Here is a 19,944-nt window from a genome sequence, read left to right as displayed (position 1 = left end):
GAGTGAAGAGGATGGAAGACCACGACAGGACAGGACAGCAAAGCAAAGCAAAGCAAAGCAAAGCAAAGCAAAGCGGAAAGGAAAGGAAAGGAAAGGAAAGGAAAGGAAAGGAAAGGAAAGGAAAGGAAAGGAAAGGAAAGGAAAGGAAAATGGAGGACAAATTCACTCAAATAAATGTACTAAATTCCTTCATTTAGAACTGGCATAGGTTCAGGCCGAAGTTCCATTTAGTCCCACAACTGGACCAGATGCATCAAGAAAGCTCACAAAAGAGTGTTAGCTTCCATCTACCTTTGTTTTCCTGGTAATTGCTACACAAGAAGTACTGCCTTTGATTCTGGAGGTAGCAGCTATCAAGACTAACCAGCCATGAACAGATACTCTTCAATTTTATCTAACCCCTTAGATTATATCTTTTGGTTGTTTTCAATTTTGATATATTACCATCGTTGTTCTCTTGACTGAGCTACAGATAGAAGATTCAAGTCAGGCTGTTTTAAAAAGTTAAGACCAAAGTCAATTAAGAAATACTAACTAAGGTTTAGGATTTAATTGAGAGCCTGAGGTGAAATGATCATTGACCCAGTTGGCTATTGATTCACAAAATAATTTTTTAACTGAGAATCTTCTTCTTATAATGCAGCTCAAATATTTGCTCATATCAAAAAGTCATTTTGATATTTACATCTTGTGCTAAAAGGGCATGAAATAATGTTGACTAGAAAGCAGACTGCATGCCATTCTCACCTCTTCCAAAATATGAATTCACTTGGCCAATCATACTGTATTTTCAATTCATATTATTGAAGGATGCATTAGAGCTATGCCTGTGCTAAGACAAAAATCTATTACGCGATACACTTTAACTAACATTTAACAATTAAATTACTTTAAACGACTTCTAACTGAAAACTTTTCTAATAAAAAAACATGCAACAGGACTGGTACTGTATGTTCATGCTGTAAGATAAATTCTAATAGCAATAAAGATTTACGTCAGGAAGGTCCTTGTCATTAGCTTAAATCCTGGGTTATATACTAAAATCATTAGGAAAAGTGCAAATCACACAAACTTCAATAAGATTAGTAGTGTGAACAATTGGTTTGGCTAATCAACCAACGAAAATGCTTTCTTTGACTATTTGAGGTACCTCAAAGCTTAAAAATCAAAACTTAAGTCTATTTTCTAAGGTCCCACTCCATCCTGTGAGGCTTCTGTTTGTAGGACTGAATATAATTTGTTTCACGAATGAAGGTGAATATACATGAATTACATGTATATGTGAATATACATGAATATACATGAAGGTTAATGTTGCAGGATCCAATCCAATCTGGGTCGGTCACCAGGACCAGCAGTTTTGTCTTCTGAGGTTTTGGACTCGTGCTAGAGCCCATCTAGAGAGAAGTTCCCTGCACAAGTCCCTGAATACGACTGACCCAGATTTGATCCTGCCGCATATGGGCTCCAGCACGAGTCTGAAAGCTCGGAAGGCAAAACCTCTCGTCCTGGTGACTGACTCAGATTGGATGCTGCAACAATTTGTTTCACTGAGTTTGGACTTTTGCATAGAACATTTAAATTCGTAGAATTTAACCAAAAATCTGAAAGAAATTATTGTATTATCCCCTCCCCCAGATTACGTTCTAATGTATTGCAAGATGTTGGCAGAGTAAAGGCATAGCTCTGAAAAAGTGTTATATGTGAATCAGTTTTATGTTACAGGAATTTGCTACCACTATAAGGGAGATAAAAGCAATAGATTTCTTAGTGTACATTTTAAATCCCAGGCTCTCTTCAGAAAGAAAACTGTGGAAGTAGTCAGATCAATTTTTGTTGGAAAATTGTTACTGCAGCAGAGTCCATGGGCTTGAAGCAAAACAAAACTTCTGTCAGACTTCTGCAGAACTTTCACATACAAAGAAAAATCCATTAAAGGGAAATTACTGAGATTTGGGGAATATTGTTTCTACCATAGAGATGAAATTAATGTAGAAGAACTATATTGTAAGCCTTGTCAATGAACTCTGCAATGAAAGGTGCAAGTAGGGTTAAAATCCACTCTACTTTGTTAGCTGAAGTTAATATGCCACACTAAGAGTGTTATGTCTTAAAATCATTAGGCTTAGTCTCAAGAGACCCTGCAGGAACATATGACAAGGCTGGGCCCCTTTAGAAGGATGACACATGAAAAAGGGGGGGGGAAATCAAATAAATAAATCTGAAGGGCTTTTTCCCCCCCTGATCATTATAATAAAGCCAATCTCCCATCTGTCTCACCAGCCTTTTATCTCACCAGAGATACAGGTTCATTACAAGTTGAGCAGAGTGGAGTAGCACTGTGGGAATTTGTTTCAGAACCAGTGCTCCAGGGACAACAAACAGCACAAAAGTAAGTGAGGAGATGTGCAGGTGAACTGTCCTTCTTCTGAAGACACAAACGAAGTGAGAATTGCACAGAAATCAAGGAAAAGGTCTTTGCCTAGTTATTGTTAAAAACCTTAGTTAGTAGGCTAAAAAAATAGAAGTTGAGAATTACAGTTTAACATTTTACCTTCTGACCGTACAAATATTTACAGAAAAGAATTGTTTTGGACCTTTTGGTACAGTGTGCATTTCTTCATGCAATTATTAGATGTATTTTTCTTAATCTAAAGTAATGTTTAGGGCGCAGGAATATCTGAGTCTGTTTATAGAATTCTGTTTTAAAGGTACACCACTTAAAATTGGAACACAAATGTTGCTCTTGAAAATTATCTGTTAGAAATGACTTTGTCACAAATTCCAGATGTACACCATATAGAAACAGAGCCCAGTTTAAGGAAAAAAATGCAGCAATATTTACCAAGTAATGTGAAAGACAGATCTGCCAACAGGATTCACCATGGCCTCTATTCAAAATTACAACCAACCGGACTCACTGTAGGATTGTTACCATCTTCTGAACATCAATATGGTGCAGCCTTATAAAACATTTCTCTCTTCTCAGGATATTTTCCATATGTCTACATTAGAGTCGGGCTGCTGAAAAAGATATAACAATACAATTTGTATTGTATTGTACTGGACAAACCATATTTAATTGCAGTAAAGTTCCCTCAGTATAGGTTTTACAACCTAAGTATGCTTATGAACAACAGAGAAACAATTTTGATCAGCTCATACTTGTCTATACATTATCAGACCTGCATTCTGGGGTAGAAAAAAAGGGGAAAGAATGAAAATTGCTTTATACTTTCTTACAAAATTCCATTTATCCAAAAAAGAAACAGGGAGAAAAGAGATCAAAGTGTTGCCTTTATTTTTCTAGTTGTGTACATAAGAGACTAATTGAAAAATGGTAACTTCTCTACTATTCAGGTAAGGTCTTCTAGAGATGAAATTTTCATCTCTAAACATAAAAGTGTATGTTTTATATCTTTCTAAAATTAAGCAGAGGAGAAAATGGGTACAAGGTTTCAAGGGAAATTGTTTAACAACAATCCCTTTTGCCATCCATGTTTGATGTACTGTATCTATTAGAACAATTTCTAAATCTCACAGAATCAGCCTTGTCTTACATATCTTCTTTATCCTGTTTTATATTTTTTATTTCTGCATGCACCAAGAAAAATATGCCATATTTTGTTGCCTTATAACTTGTTAGAGGTAGAGGTTCCCCTCGCACATACGTGCTAGTCGTTGCCGATTCTAAGGAGCGGTGCTCATCTCCGTTTCAAAGCCGAAGAGCCAGCGCTGTCTGAAGACGTCTCTGTGGTCATGTGGCTGGCATGACTCAACACCAAAGACGCACGGAACGCTGTTACCTTCCCACCAAAGGTGGTCCCTATTTTTTCTACTTGCATTTTTACGTGCTTTCGCAACTGCTAGGTTGGCAGAAGCTGGGACAAGTAACGGGAGCTCACCCCATTACACGGCAGCACTAGGGATTCGAACCGCCGAGCTGCTGAACTTTTGATTGACAAGCTCAACGTCCTAGCCTCTGAGCCACCGAGTCCCCATTATAGCTGGTTAGCAAATATTAACAAAAGTCAGGACAAATCAGCCTTAAATGAAGAATGTAAGAGTTTCATTAAAATAAATTTTAAGGAAACCATTTATAGTATCCTTTCATTAGGCAAAATGTGCTCTCTATTTAACTTTCGCTTAATCTGTTCACATCTTCCAATATCAGGTATCACTAAACCTGGTTTGATTGTTCTGGAGCAAATCATAATATGTGAAGTTTTAAAATGAGAACCCTAGAAAGCTGAGCAATATAATGTGTGTGATGTCGAGAAGCCAATAATTATAATAATTATATAGGTTTTGTTTTATTTATATTTATATATATACATATGTATGTATGTATGTGTATGTATGTGTGTGTGTATATATATATATATATATTTGTTTTCTGAGGTTTTCGCGGGTGTTTGTATGTAGGTCTTTGGTTATTCAGGTTTTCTCCCGCGTAAAATTGGAAGTGTCTTGGCGACGTTTCGACGAAGTCTCATTCGTCATCTTCAGGCTTCAGCTTTGTGCTTCTGGGAGCAATGTGTGATTGCAGCTGTTTCTTCCTTTTTAACTGCTAGTGGGGGTTTGAACTGATTGGGTGGGAGCTTGGCTGTGCTCTGATTGGATGGAGGTTTTTTTGTGCTCTGATTGGCTGGGGGTGTGTCCTGTTTGGGTGGGGGCTTGGTTGTGCTCAAATTAGTCTGAGTTGCAGGGGGATTTGAGCTGGTGAGCTGCACTGCTGCTGTTTGGCTTCGTGGTCGTGGTCGTGCTACATCTTCATAGTGGGTGTCAGTCTGCTGCATGTATGGATTGGAGGGGTTTGAAATGGCTAATGTTGCAGCTGCGGTCTGGCTTCTGGTCCTTGGTCGTGCTTCCTGATCAGTGTGGGTTTGGGTCTGCTTTCTGGGTGGATGTGTGGTGGTGACATCCTGTGTGGACCTCGTGAGTGTGGGTCTGGTGTCATTCCTCGTGTTAAGGACTCGTTTGTCAATAAGGGCGGGTTTCCAAATGGCTGGTAGGCAGGAGGTATCATCTCGTTTGTTCATGCTGTGTGGGCGTTTTTCTATCTCGATGGCTTCTCTGATTATTCTGTTGTTAAAGTGTTCAGTTTTGGCGATAGTTCTGGTCTTTTTAAAGTCAATATCGTGTCAGTTGGCTTTAAGGTTTGGCTTTAAGGTTTGGGAATATATATATATTCCCAAACACTAATAGAACCTCTTATATTTTTATAAATATTTAGCAATGATTAATGCTGTTAATAAATGGTCAATCAATGCTTAGACTGGTTAACAACTGCAAAACAGGAATGTCTATCGATTTGTTGCAAGGCTACCAACTGTATGATTTGGGTTAATACAGCAACATATTGCAGTGTGATCAGGATGAATTGCAATTTGTTTTCATACTCAGATTTCCATATTGAAGATAAGGCAGTCTTAAATGTATCTCCCAGTTTTTCTAAGTTGTATTATCCAGAGTGAATTCACTTCTAAGGTACAACTGCTTACACTGCTTTCAGTCATGAAATTAGGTGTATGTTGTAGGTATTTGGTTAGTAACCTCTTTCTTTCAGTTTAAACTGTCAGTTTGTCTGTGAATAGGATAGTAGCAACCCAAGGAATATAGTGAAGGGACAAATCATGTGGAAAGACCACTAAATCCTTTCAGCAAGGTAAGAGGTGATAGAAGAACGGGGGGGGGGGGAATGCCAGCTATGGACCTGCAATTTCTGTCCAATCCAGGATGGTTAAATGTTTCTAGATCCAACCCAAGAATGTCCAATTTGCATTTTCACCATCATTCAAGGATCAATAATATAATCCCAAGGGCATTGAAATTAGGGGATGGGAAGGCTAGATAGCTCTGTCCATTCCCATGGTTCCTAAGACAGCAGCTTTAATTATATTGTTCTTAGCTATGAGTCCTTCAGTGTGAACAAGATTTTTTTCAATTTTTTTCTTTGATGATCTCATATTCATCAGAATTGGAAATGGAATTTAATTGATTTGCCTTTCATATGTGAGATTTTCCAGCTGCATCATTCACAATGTCTGATTTGATGTTTTCAGACAATTAGTTCAATAAAGAAAGTAAATAAGTAAGAACACCCAAATGTAGGCCAACCCAACTATCACATAAAATCGATAGTGTAAAATAGTTGAAGTCCATTTGTTCCATCTGAATTATTTAGACTGAAGTCCTATAGGCAAACAAAGATCTTATTGGAATTAACAGAAGTTGTGTTTCACAACTTTTTTCAACTCTTTGTAATTTGATGGGAATCACTTTGTGAGGACTATCTATTAGTTACTGCTTGTTTGAGTTTTTGGAAACTCATGGCTCATCCTTGGATCATTCCTGCTATTTTTTAATTGTATTGCTTTCTCTCAGCTTCCTTTTGTTTGCATTCAGTTATTCCAAATAATAAGTTCTCCTCCTTCTCTCTTGTGCCCTTAAACATTTTAAAATATTTAATTTTTAGCTTAAGTATTAATGCTTTTAGTGATATATGCAATTTTACTTCATCTAATACTGAAAGATCTGTATTTCTTATGATAAGATGTTCTCAATAATTTCCTCTGGCACCATTTTTCAAAGATATCCATTTTTCTTAGTTCAGTCTTTGTTATGGTTCATATTTCACAATCATAGTTACAACTATGGAAATCACAGCTTTGTACGCCTAACTGCTTGTGAATTGCATCCTGAGGCTCTAAGGTTTCTATTTCTTTATATAACAAGTATGATTATGTAAAAAAAAATGATCATGTGCTGATTCTATTTTAGGGAATTTGTACACATAGGTTGGTAATATATCAATGGCCTCTAGTCAGAGAAGATAGTCTCCGGTGATATTTGTATTAATGGATGAATATCTTGGGCATATTATAGAATTATGTTATGTTTACAGAAACATCAATATTTACTTAAAAGCAATCCTCTGATCTCTTTGACTCTCTAACAGTCTAAGCATTGATTAACTATTAATTAATAACTATAAACTTTCTATAATCTTAATAATAAAAAATATAGAAATATATGTTAGTGTTTGAGAAGATACTATGCAATAAATTATAAATAAAATAATGAGCTGTGTTATTGACTTTTAGATATCAAATGAACTCTATCCCTGAGATTTCATTTAAGAGCCTCGTGTACTATGATTCACTCTGGGACAATTAAACCAAGTTTACTAATTCTTGATGTTGGAAGATATATATATATATATAAAAAAGATTAGAAAGTACCAATAAAGGAGAATATTTGTAGCTCAGGGTTGAAATGAGGGTTCCTGCTTGGTGCTCTCTGAGCTTGCTTATTTTCTTGTAGGCATTTCATTACCTAACTAGTTAGAAAGTACATATTTGCCTGGTGGAAGCATAGTATGAATGGTTTCCTTAAAATTTATTTTGAATAGAAGCTCTTACATTCTCAATTTCAGGTTGGTTTGTCTTAAATGCATACATATATGTTCATCTTAGCAATACTAATAACTAAGGGTGCCTCCAGAAAAAGTGGAAACTAGGCAATAATCAAATATTAGAAGATAGAGTGCTTAAGGAACAGCCTTTTCTTTTCTTTATATGATAAAGATTTGTTTTCTGATCTCATCAAGAATCATGAGCCATTTCAGGAACAAAAATGATGCTGTAATCATTCTTCCTACGAGTTTTAAATTTCCAACTTGAGAATCCAGGTTTTACAATATTAATTTAATGACTGAGGGTGAGAAGAGAGGTTACCTAGTCTGGCAATAACCTGCTTGATTAAGGGGCAGTTCTCACTTGCTAATTTCTTCAGCCCCAGATCTAGTCTACTTAGTTTGTATTAATTGTATTTCTTTTAAACTATTCCTTTCAAAAATCACAGCCATCTTGTCAGAGGATGCAGGATTCATGATAGTTCAGGGATTAGAGGGGCAGCAACTAGATAAAAACAAAAGGAGGGAATTATATACATGAAGACCAAAAGTGGACAAATAAAGAAAAATCAGCATCCATTTCAAGGAAATGTTTGTTCAGCTTTGGGGTGGGGAAAATATGAAGGCGCAAACAAGGCAGACACTAAAGTGAAGCTCCTCTTTGCTTAAAAGATGACACTTCCATCATGTATTGGCTAGCTAAAAGAAGCCTTGTTTTTCTCTGCAGGGAGTAGTACACCTGTGTACTGACCCGATAAGGTCTTAGCCTGTTTGACTTAGGAAGACTTACCCCTGCTGTCTTCCCCTTGATTGGCAAAGGGCAGCTGCTACTTGGTCTCTGGTGGCCGTGGGTCTTTCCATCTGTCATCCTTGGGGACGCCACAGGTTGTCTCCAGCTATGGTAGTGTTGACTGGCTAAGCTGTCTCTTTTCAAATGTAGACAGGCCAGAAAGCTGCATGGTGGAAAAGCTTTGTCGAGAAGTGCATGAAGCATAGGGATGGACAGTGCAACACAGCAGGGAAGAGAAGGTATTGGCCATCCTCTGCTAGCTGTAAATAACCAGACATTCGATGGTGAAGTAAGAAAAGAACAGGCTGAAAAAGATTTATTAACAGAAAGAGAAAAACAAAGTGGCCACAAGAAGGGCAAAATTGAAACCATCACTAACTGGCATGGTAGAAGGGGTTCAAAATTTGATTCAATAGAATTCTTTGCAGCCCAGCATAGAGAGACAGTAAACTAATTCCAAAATCTGTGTTTCTGTAAAAATTAGGTAATCTAGTCTCAATCGTATTTGTTATTATCCATTCACCTCATCAGCTTAACAAATGCAACAGTTAATTGTAAAATCAATATCATGTCAAAGGGAAGGGTTGCTTTCTTTTTATTTTTCTTTGGCTTTTTTCTCAATGGGAGTGTGTTATGTGCATGATTGTGTGTGGGTGCTAACAGCATGTGAATATCAGAAAGTAATAAAGGGAGGGAGGGAAAGATAACTGATTGTTTTACTCAATGTGCAGTATTTATTGTATGCGCACTGTGCAAACTCACTACTGTGTAGGCTACTTATTATGTACTTTCTAGATACTTACTATAAGTCTACTTCCAAAGTTGATTTTGTTTCTCAGGATCTGAAGAGAGACTCAACAAAATAAGATGCTACAAATGGTTTGCAGCAGCGTTTTACCCCAGAATAAGTTATTCTGCCGATACCCAAATAATGACTGAGAACTAACTTTATTTATTTGCTTCTAAGTCACAACCAAACTCACATCATATTCTTTTATATTGCATAATGTATTCATAGAATTTGATCATATAGGATAAGTAATGGTACATGGATCCTATGTACATTGAGGCACCACCTGATCCTGCAATCTTATTTTGGCTAAGAAATAACAAAAACAGAACAGTTGTTTTCTATAAGGTGCTCTAGGTGCTCATTGGCCTTAAGCAGGGCTATTTTCAGAGGAATTGGCAGCATTCAGAGCTTTCATTCAAATGAGAAAATGATAAGGACTTCTGAAGTTATAACTGAAATGCAAAAGGTGTAAAGCCTATTTGCACTTACTTGGCAATAAGAATTGTTGATCTAACTCTGTGATGGTGAACCCATGGCACATGTGCCAGAGGTGGCACACAGCACCCTCTCTGTGGGCACGCAAGCCGTCGGCCCAGCTCAGTTCTGCCACACATGCGTGAATGCCTCCCACCGGCCAGCTGGTCTTTGGGTCTCTGCTGTGCATGCATGGGGGGGTGGGGTGCATGCGGGGGGCCCACACGTGCATTCATGAGGGGCGGGGTACATGTGGGGGTTGCTTGTGTGGGGTGCATGCATGGTGTGAATGTGCGTATGTGGGCTGCATGTGGGGGGGCACATGTGGGAGGCGCATGTGGGGACACATGGGGGGCCATGAGGGATGGGGTCACGTTAGCATGCACAGGAGGGCATGCACGGGGATCATGCATGCATTGCATTTGGGGGGGGGTGCATGCTTTGGGCTGTCAGTCGAGAAAAGTTTAGCCATCACTGATCTAACTTATTCTGAATAATAGAGGCCAAGGTAGTACCAGAATCCAAAAGTTCTCATCCCCTGGGAAAGGGCATCCTTTCTTTGTAGTCTGGGCTTTTGCCTATGACAATCCTGGGAATCAGTGAAGCTCACTATTCAACCAGAGACCTACTTTTCACAGAGCTTTGGTTCTCACCCCACACTAAGGCACAACGTGGTTTTTGTAGTTCTAGCTTGGCATATTGGGAGAATTCAGAATTTAGCACACCAAAGGGACCACTGCCAATAGGCAGGGGTAGTAGAGAAGGGGGAAAAAATCAAGATGGCAAGATTGCAAAACTACACTCAAAGGAGGGTTGTGAACAAGTACAAAAGGTTATCCATACACCCCAAGCCCTGCTGATCTTCCTCATTGTGTTAGGGAGAGATGTTCATGGAAAGGATGAGCATATGAGTGTGTGTCAAGAGTATATAGTCCCAGCCAGGTCACCCAAGGTAGGAAGGTCATCCCAGCTGTGCAGCTAAAGCAAACAAGCATCTATATTGGGCAGCAGTGACACAAATGATCACAGCAGCAAAGGCATAATTTCATACTGTGTGGTAAAAGGCAGTGATAAATTATTCCTGTATTTTACCAAGAGAATCACAATTCCACCATAAAGGAACTGGCAATCAAGAAATATGCTGCAGACTAGCACTTGGTAGGGTAGCAATGAAGGCCTGGAAAAGATATTCAGAGCTGGGATATACCTACAAAACCTACATTTTGTAGGATGTACCTACAAAAAATAGAGAATTGTTCAAGCAATGGGTTTTCCCATGACAATCTGTAGAAGTGAAAGTTTGACTTTGAAGAAGCAGGATAGAAAAAATATTGAACTTTTTGAACTTTAATGTTGGAGAAAACTGTTGGGCAATACCATAGATCAGGGCTGTGAAACTCGTGGGCTGCGAGCCAGATGCGAGTCAAGTTGGCCATGCCCATGCCCAGTTTGGAGAAGGGAAAAAAGTCGCAATACGTCATGTGATAATGACATGAGTTTGACATAGATAATTAAGGGGAAACAAAAGGATCATCAAACAAATCAACCAAGCGTTCTCACTCGAGACACAATGAACAGACTCAAATTATCTTATTTTGGATACAATATGTGAAGTTCTAGTTCTCTGGAAAAATGGAAGGAAGGAGGAGAATGAGTAACAAGGTGGAATCAGTTATAAGTGCACTATTGGTTGACTGAAGGTTGATCAGGTTAGGGAAAGATTATCATGGAGAGAAGCTATCAATTAACTGGTAAGAGCTGAACTTATTTGATGACACATAATCAACCAATGACAAAGGGAAAGGGCTTTGATTGCACAGGGACAAGCACCATCTTAATTTTTTTTAACTCTCCTGGCTTATGTATGAAACCAACATTGAGATTTATTTAACAATACAACAGTGTGTGAACTCAAATTAAGAAGATTAAAACGTTTTTCTGGAATATTTTTTCTTTCTCTCTGGTTCTTTCATTTAAGCTAGAAGATGTTTGTGGTCAAAGATGGAAGCTTTCCATGCGTCTATAATTGGATATTCTTTATTTTCCCAGGACTAGCCTTGAGAAACTTGCTGGCACATCATCGCTAAGCTTAACAGCCTGGCTTCATCAGTAACTCTGCTCCTTGGGGGAAGAAAATAAGGTAAATTATTTCTAAAAAACAAACTAATCCTACTCTTTCTATTCCCACCGCATTCTCTCATGAAACCAACTATACTTGGCAAATCTACTTACTAGAGGCTACATTTTAAACCAGAGGTCTCCAACCTTGGCAACTTTAAGACTTGTGGACTTCAGCTCCCAGAGTTTCTCAGCCAGCTTTGCATTTCCAATCAAATAGTGCAGGGAATTGAGAAAGGAAATGGAGAATGGAGAAAGGATCATGAATGAGACAAGAAAAGAGTTGAGCATTTTTATTTATCAAATCAAAGGATCAATTATCAAATCTGAATGTTTTGTGGGTGGATGGATGGATGGATGGATGGATGGATGGATGGATGGAAGGAAGGAAGGATTTTTTTTAAAATAACAGGTTTGCACAAATGATAATCAGTCTAACTAAAGCTGATTATCTTTCAAAATGGCTACTATAGGTATGACAATACCTACATTAGTCGCTCAAAATGCTAATTCCAAGGCTGCTGTTGCCTTAATATTGAAAATCTGGTGGAGAAAGATCAACGTAGGCTGTTTCCTCCTTCATTTCCTCCTTCATTCCTCCTCGTGGAAATCTATGGTCGGAAATCTGATGATCTGAAACAAATCTACCATGTATCTGCTTTTATTCAATCTGTTAACAGATTTCTCACACTCTGGTTTAGGATATGATTTTGAGTTGTTCAAAATTGCTTGAGAATACTTCCAGCAAAAGCATGCTGGAAAGATTCCACGACTGGTTCCCTTTTCTAAATTTTTATCATTCTCTGTTTTCTCTTCCCCCACTTTTGGAATCCTCTCCAGGGGTCCAGATTGAAGGGCAGCTTGTAAAAGGTGCACAGTGGCAAATTGTAGTCAACTTGCCAGGGCATTATAAGGAACATTTTAAAAAAATGTTTTCTTGTTTTTGCTTTTTTAAAAATACTTTGCTATATTTTTCTATTTGAAATCTGTACTTACCAGACAAAACAAGTTTAAAAATGCAAGCAACACTCTATCACATATCACAGGGTTAAATATGGTTTGATTCCCTGCAGAGATATCGAGCAAAATCTCCTCACTAGTGTAAATCAAAGTTTCTTGATTTACTGCAATGTAGTTTAACACTGATTTATACCAAGAGCAGATCTGCTCTACATATGTAGCTTAATTTTTCTCACTGCATAAAGCTCTTAGGATGCTTCTTTAGATTGTTCATGAGTTGCCATAAATATATGCTATAGGCACAATGAAAATTATGGCAAGATTTAATACAATAGAGTGGCAGATAGAATTAGTTCTCTGATAAATGAACCCAGAGCAAAGATAAATGACTGGTAGATCATTAGACTGACAGACCAATAAATAGTTCAGAAATATAACTTGCTCAGTGTATTGTGACATTTTTCCCCATTGTTTTCAAATTTGTGATATACTAGAAAAAGACAGCCAAAATTGTACAGCTCATGTTATGAGAAGTATTGAATGATTCCCAAGTATCTGATCCTCATTCATTAGCAAATGATATACCAGACCTGAGCAGTAATATTATTTTCCTAACTATTTTGAAATAAGACAAAAAGGCTTTTCTTAAAATCATCACCAGGGCTTGCAGAAGGAAGGTGGGGGGTGCAGAAGGGAAGTAGGACAGAAAAACAGAAAAAGGAACTGTCTAATAATGAACATTATTTCACTTCACTTCGGGGAGAACATTGTATAAATTAGATAACCTTTTCCTTAAGAATCCATATGACTGGCCAAAAGAGAAGCCATAATCATTTGAAAAGGAATACTTTCTCATTTCTACTCTGGTAATTTTGGGGAATTCCTGGAGAATGGGTAAGGCTCCCAAACATGGGAGAAAAGCAAAATCCATCCCCATCTTCAGAAAGGGAAATCACAGAACTATCCATCTGAGGTCTGCCCTGGTGAAGTCTTCAAACTATCAAATAGCATGTTTCTGACCATAGGGATAGGAGAGCTGTAACTAAGCAGGACTTTTGTTGTAAACAAATCCAGACTTTTTTTGTCCTGCCATCCAGTGGTGGGTTTCAAAAAAATGTATTACTGGTTCTGTGGATGTGGCTTGGTGGGTGTGGCATGGCTTGGTGGGCATGGCAGGGGAAGATTACTGCAAAATCCCCTTTTCCTCCCGATCAGCTGGGACTTGGGGCCAGTCAGAATTTTTACTACTGGTCCTCTGAACTACTCAAAATTTCTGCTACCGATTCTCCAGAACTGATCAGAACCTGCTGAAACCCACCTCTGCTGCCATCCCAAGAGGCATCCCTAGTGGATATGCTAATTTTCAACTGTTGCTATCATCCTTTGAAGGCAACAGTTGAGATTTAGCATCTCAGCTTTGAAATGACATTCTTGAATCACCAATCAGTAAAACTAGAGCTACCTGCAGCATCCTGGTTCTTTCGACATGTGTCCAGACTGCACTTCCCAGAATTCCTATCGGCCATGCTTGTTGAAAATTCTGGACCTTACTTTCCCTATCCCACAGAACTGTGAGTTTGGCTGCTTGAACTTTCCCTTCAATTTTAATATAGTATATCCTTATAGTAGTCAAAAGTAGCTTATCTAAATCTAAGGGATATGTGTGTGTGCATGTGCGTGTGTATACATTTATTTTAAGAATCTGTCTCTCACCAGCTTTGCTAAAACTTAGTTTGGGAAACTACTTTTACATTCAAGTACATTTGTTGGAATAAAATTAATATGTGCACTTTTTAAAGTAGTGCTGGTAAGATACAAGAAAGGCTTTGCAATCAGATGGAAATTCTGTTCTGTTTCATCTCGGTATCCAGCTGGAATCTTTTCTTTCAACTGGAAAATACGACTTTGTGTTATGCCTCTTTTTGGGAAATCATGTACAGCTGAAATGGAAGCAAGGGGCAGGTGGGAGAGAAATAGCAGCCTATAGCGTGGGTTTCAGCCAGCTCTCTTGGTGAGGGCTGTCAGAAGCTTGTTACACTGAAATAAATGTTGTTTGGCTTCTATGTTTGCTCCTTTCTGAAAAGAAGACAAAACTAAAACCAGTTTCTTAAGAACAGTTCTCAAATGGTGTCATTGTGACTAATGGTTCTTTTATAACTCAGCTCATCTCTTTAGGCAAATAGCACTCATTCATAAATTCTCCAATTGTCAGACCAACATAAATGATCATTTGTCAAAACGTAATAAATCTCAGGGAGCAGCAAAATAGGATAAGAAGACCTGCTTTTGTTTATTGGGCTCTTTTTTTGGCTGTATTGGAGCTGCCAGTCATGACTGGTTAGGCATTGAACTGTTGCTCTGAGCTGTGTAACATTTTGCATTGGAAGCATCCCATGTGTGCATGTGTGCGAGAGAGTGTTAGTGGTCCCCCAGAAAGGGTAGTTGAGTTGTAGAGCTACTTTTGTCAGTGCCTCTGCTTCTCCAGATGGCTTGATATTAACCTCTTAGCTTAAACATCTTTTTAGAATTCTTTATCGAAAACTCATATTTGATGTATAATCAGCTGAGCCATTTGAAATCTGTCAAGTCTTCAAGATGTTGCCATGCTTGCTTTTCACATTGGAAACCTTGAAGCCTTGACTCAAAGTTGGGAGAAGTCGATCAATAAAGGATGCCATGCAAGGAAATGTGACTTACATATCCTAGCCAAAATTAGGGCGGAATTCACTGCTCTCTCAAGATGTATTTAAGTTTAGGAACAAGACCAGTTTTAGAATTACATTAAGTAAGAATTTAAAGCCTTCAACCCTTTTCTCATTGATCTATAGTTATTAAGAGAAGTTTAAAAAAAACTCTTGAAATGTTGGCATAAATTTGAAATAAAGGCAGGAGGTTGGTGAGTGGACTGCTGCAGAAGGAATGTAATGTGACAGCTCAATCCACAGTGGCCATTCTACCAGCACTGATACTATAATGGCATTTCATGCAGTGATGCCATAAGCTGCAATCATTCGCCACTACTAATAGCAATTTGGTTCATTTAAGCCCTGCGTGGCAGTAGTAGGAGCAGATTTAGTGGAAACAAATCAGGCAATCAAATAGCTCTTGAATGTCCAGCAACTTTACTGATCAAAGCCTACCAACATTGGTCTTTAAAATCAGTGTACTGATAGCTACTTCAGTATTCCTTTGCTTGGTAGCAATGGCCTTATTGCACAAACAAACCACTGGTAAGTCAGAGCTGGGATTCTATTGCACGTTACATTTGCTCCCAGGTATTCAAGTGCAAAATGACACTGTTGACTTTTAGAAAGTCTTGCAGAAAATACAGCACATAACTTGGCTATGGGTGAGATGAGAAAAAAATATTATCGTTATTTATATTATATAAAGGGACAAAAATATATAATGGACAAGTTTAAAAGAATATAAAATACAGTTTTCTTTAAAAGAAACAACCAATCTAAACAGCAATATAATCCATCATTTGGCTACAGGTGAAATGAATTCAATTTTAATTGATAATGAATTTGCAAAAATTTTAAGGGTGCCCCAGAAAATCAGTTACTATGAAAGAAGAAAAGGGCTTAAAACCATTCCTGTAAACTAAGATGTGGCTTTTGTTGAGGACAGGCATTTTTAAACAATACCAGTGAAAGGCAGGAATCAGTTTTAGAAATGGAGGAGAGTTGCTTATCATAAAAGGCAATTAGAACATATTATGTATTAATTCTGGTTGTAATTCAACAATTACAGCCCCGGCAGCTCTTTTATTCCTTTTAATTGGCTTTGCTTACAGTTTTGATACACACACACACACACAACTGTGCCTGATGAATTATGGTTGCATCTCTCGCAGAATCTCATTAAACTCTGTTCCCAGACATATTTTATTTCATCTTTTACTACATTAGTCTTGCATTGGATCTTACAAACATCTGATTGGAGTTACCTTAAAACTTAGGAATTTATATTAGAGATGAGACCAAATAATAAAAGGGAAAGGGAAAAGGCTCTGATGACAACAACCTTGAACTTTTAAGTAAGTTCAGATCTGAATCTAGATTTTACAATGGGCCTCATTCTCCTTTTAAAACAATTTTAGAACCAAAGCCTGTAGCAACAGAAAATGTTGAGCACCACATTTGTGCAGCTTCTTGTAGTTTCTTTTAATTATTCCCTTCTAGTATTTTGCCCTTTGAATTAATTTTTTCTCTCTGTTGCTACAATTTAAAGCAACATTCCTTGAGTAATATGGCATTCAGGTTTCTTTTATGGAAATTAATTTGGCCCTAACTGAATTGTGCTTATGCATTTCATATTGTACAAAAGGTACATGGAAAAAGAATGGTAAAATATGGAGTGTCCCTCATCACTGTTGCAGCTTAGTAAGCCATGATCCTTGCTGGAATACTCCATTCCAGTGTCTCTTAACCTTTGCAACTTTAAGAAGTCTGGACTTCAATTCCCAGAATTCTCCAGCCAGCATGATTTTCTTACCATTATGATAAGAAAAGCTGTCAACACTGGAATCTAATACTGTAAAGCTGTAAACACTGGAAAGTTACCACTGGAATCTAATACTGTTTGCAGCTGCAATTTCTAAACATAAGGGGAATCCTGCTGGATCAGAGTGAAACTCTATCTGGTCCAGATTCTATTTCCTTGGTAGCCAAACAGAGAGTAGAGGAAGTACACAAGCATGATTTCAGGGAATTATGTTTCCACCAGCAACAACAGTCAGATGGCTTAAACAGCAGAATAAAAGAACAACGTGATAAAATTAGAATACACTGAAAATTTAATGAAACCAAATGGTCTCAATCAGTTACTGGGAAAAAAGGAGATCATAAGTGAATGCAGAATTGCAACCACAGTGCTTTAGAAAATGCTTATATTTCATGGCTTTAGTCCCAAGCTGTCTATTCCTAATAAATTAGACTAAATAAATTGGTGTAATCGTCATCAGCCATTGGCTTGGAGACAAGTAGGACCAACTAAATTGACAATAATTTGTTTGGATTGAGTTTAATTGGACAATGAGTGTTCATCAGTTGTAAAAGATAAAGTTGCAGGCATCAGAAGTGGAATGGAATAACTTTATTAAAACTGCAACTAAATTAAGTCCTCAAGGGAAAGTCTAAATCCTAAAAACTAGCATGGGAAGCTAGTTGACTTTAGCCAGTTGCCTTGGCTTAAACCTGATCTGCTAAAGAGTTTGGCAGCTGTAGTCTTCACCAAGATAGATAAGCAGATGCTCTCTCCACAGCAGTCACTTTCCTTTGCCCAATGTTACTACCTTTAGCATCCCTGACTATACCCATTTGGTATAGTACTGCCCTCTGTCTGGGTGAAACTACTGCACACCTTTTTGAGCATCTAGGTGATTTTGTGCCAAATATTCAATTAATCTTCTGTGGGGAGGGAAAGTGCTTTAAAGAATGGGGGAAGTGACCTATGTTCAAATAGTAATCAGGATAATTGAGAAGAATGAACTCCTTCCCAAGAATATGAAGACTCATATCCCCAAAGAGCCAGTGATAGCTGAGAAGATATAATAATAATAATATCAGAGTTGGAAGGGACCTTGGAGGTCTTCTAGTCCAACCCCCTGCCCAGGCAGGAAACCCTACACCTATGCTGTAGGTCACCTGTGACCTATGCTGCCCACTCTCCAAAAATCAGGCCAGCCCTGCACTGTAGCTTTTCAAGTAAAACCCAAACCCGAATATCTGACACATATATCTACAACCCATCCCCCAACCTGCATGCAATTCTGTGCACATTCTTTATTCTTCCTGACAAGGCGTGTTAGCTGACATCATGAAACCACAACCTTTGATTCCAGGGTTATATGTGACCCACCCAAACTCTTTTGACGCTCCCACTGCTCCCTCTTAATGCAATTTCTGATCATTGCTCCCTGCCTTACTGAGACCAAAAAATACATGTACACTGTAGCATAAGCCCTAAATAACATGGTTATAAGCAGGGGTGAAATCTAAAAATTTTCCCTACCGGATCTGTGGGCATTGCTTAATTGGTGGCCGTGGCTTGGTGGTCAGGTGACCGGGTGGGTGTGGCCAATAATAAATAAAAATAATAAACGAAGTACACAAAACAATAAGAGGTTCCAAAAACCAACTTTCACACTTTACACACACACACACACACACACACACAACACAACACAATACAACTGACTCACACACAATGTAAAAGCAGCTGCACCTCACCCAAAATGGCCTCTGCAACAAGCAGGAACCTCACACAGCCACAAAAAGCTCAAAAACCAACTTTCACACTTTACACACACACAACACAACACAACTGAGTCACACACACACAAAATGCCACATAAAGCTTTGTGAGATTTTGTGTGTTTGTGTAGTTAGAGTGAAGCACTACAGAAACATACCAAATCTCAGAAAGCTGCACAAATATTTTATTTTATTTTATTTATTTTATTTTATTTTAGTTGCTTAGTTTAGTTTAGTTTAGTTTAGTTTAGTTTAGTTTTAGATAAAAGCAGCTAAATTTAAAACTTCCTTAACTTTAAATTGCTATGTCTAAAAAAAAAATAAAACTCCTAAAAAAAACCCCAATTAACTATTTTTTTAAAGTTCCCCCCTCTCTTACTTACTCAATTGAAGGGACAAGGCAGGCATCTGACAACAGCCAGTAGGACATGTTCTTGTATAGAAACAGGAAGCTCAACTAAAAAGCCCAAAGAAGGTATAAAAGCCCACCCACTCTCAACTCCATTTTGCCAGCTGTCCCAAAATCACATGTGGTTGTTGGTTTTGCTTAATCAATAAATGGAACCTTTCTTTCCAATCAGCCTCCAGCCTCCATTTTATCTCCAGTGCCATTCTCCCAGATTGGAACTGAACCAGATGGATTTTCCTTCCAACAAGAATATCGGATTAGGGAAGGCTTACTATCAGTGATGGGATGCTGCTGGTTTAACAACCAGTTCGGTGAGCGTGTGCGTGCACCTAAGGCGCTTGCACGTAGTGCTGAAAATGGAGCATTTAGAAACTTAGCTGCTTACCTTCCAAGTCAGCAAAGGTAAGTAGAACAGCGAGGGGGGGGGGGAATCAGCTGTGCTGCATGATTGAGATGAACTATAAAGCAGGAAATAAAGGACAAGATAGAGCGGGGGCAGGTAGTGGGGCCAACTGATCATCGGCGCTACCAGTTCACCCGAACAGGTATGAACTGGCTGAATACTTCCTCTGCTTACTATCCTTTACTGTTTACCACTGGGTCTACTCCAGACTAAATATCTGTAGACAATATTTAATATATTAAATATGAGGACCCAGACTGTTGGAGGCAATATGCTGATTCTGTAAACCGCTTAGAGAGGGCTATAAAGCACTATGAAG

The 19,944-nt window shown here is 38.3% G+C and overlaps 1 long non-coding RNA gene across 1 annotated transcript in view; it reads right to left on the bottom strand.

Annotated features, from left to right (window-relative positions):
* LOC131187679 (uncharacterized) overlaps nucleotides 1–19,944 on the bottom strand; it is a 100,573-nt gene that overhangs the window by 50,207 nt on the left and 30,422 nt on the right. The window contains exons 2-3 of the long non-coding RNA XR_009152598.1: nucleotides 8,209–8,468; nucleotides 2,847–3,022 (exon numbers count right to left, since the gene is read on the bottom strand). This is a non-coding gene — a long non-coding RNA (uncharacterized LOC131187679). The remainder of the gene's footprint in view (nucleotides 1–2,846; nucleotides 3,023–8,208; nucleotides 8,469–19,944) is intronic.

Source organism: Ahaetulla prasina, chromosome 1, assembly GCF_028640845.1.
Source record: "Ahaetulla prasina isolate Xishuangbanna chromosome 1, ASM2864084v1, whole genome shotgun sequence".
NCBI classification, from domain to species: domain Eukaryota; kingdom Metazoa; phylum Chordata; class Lepidosauria; order Squamata; family Colubridae; genus Ahaetulla; species Ahaetulla prasina.
Note: the sequence above shows the minus strand (reverse complement) of the source record. Positions and strands in the feature narration are given on the sequence as shown.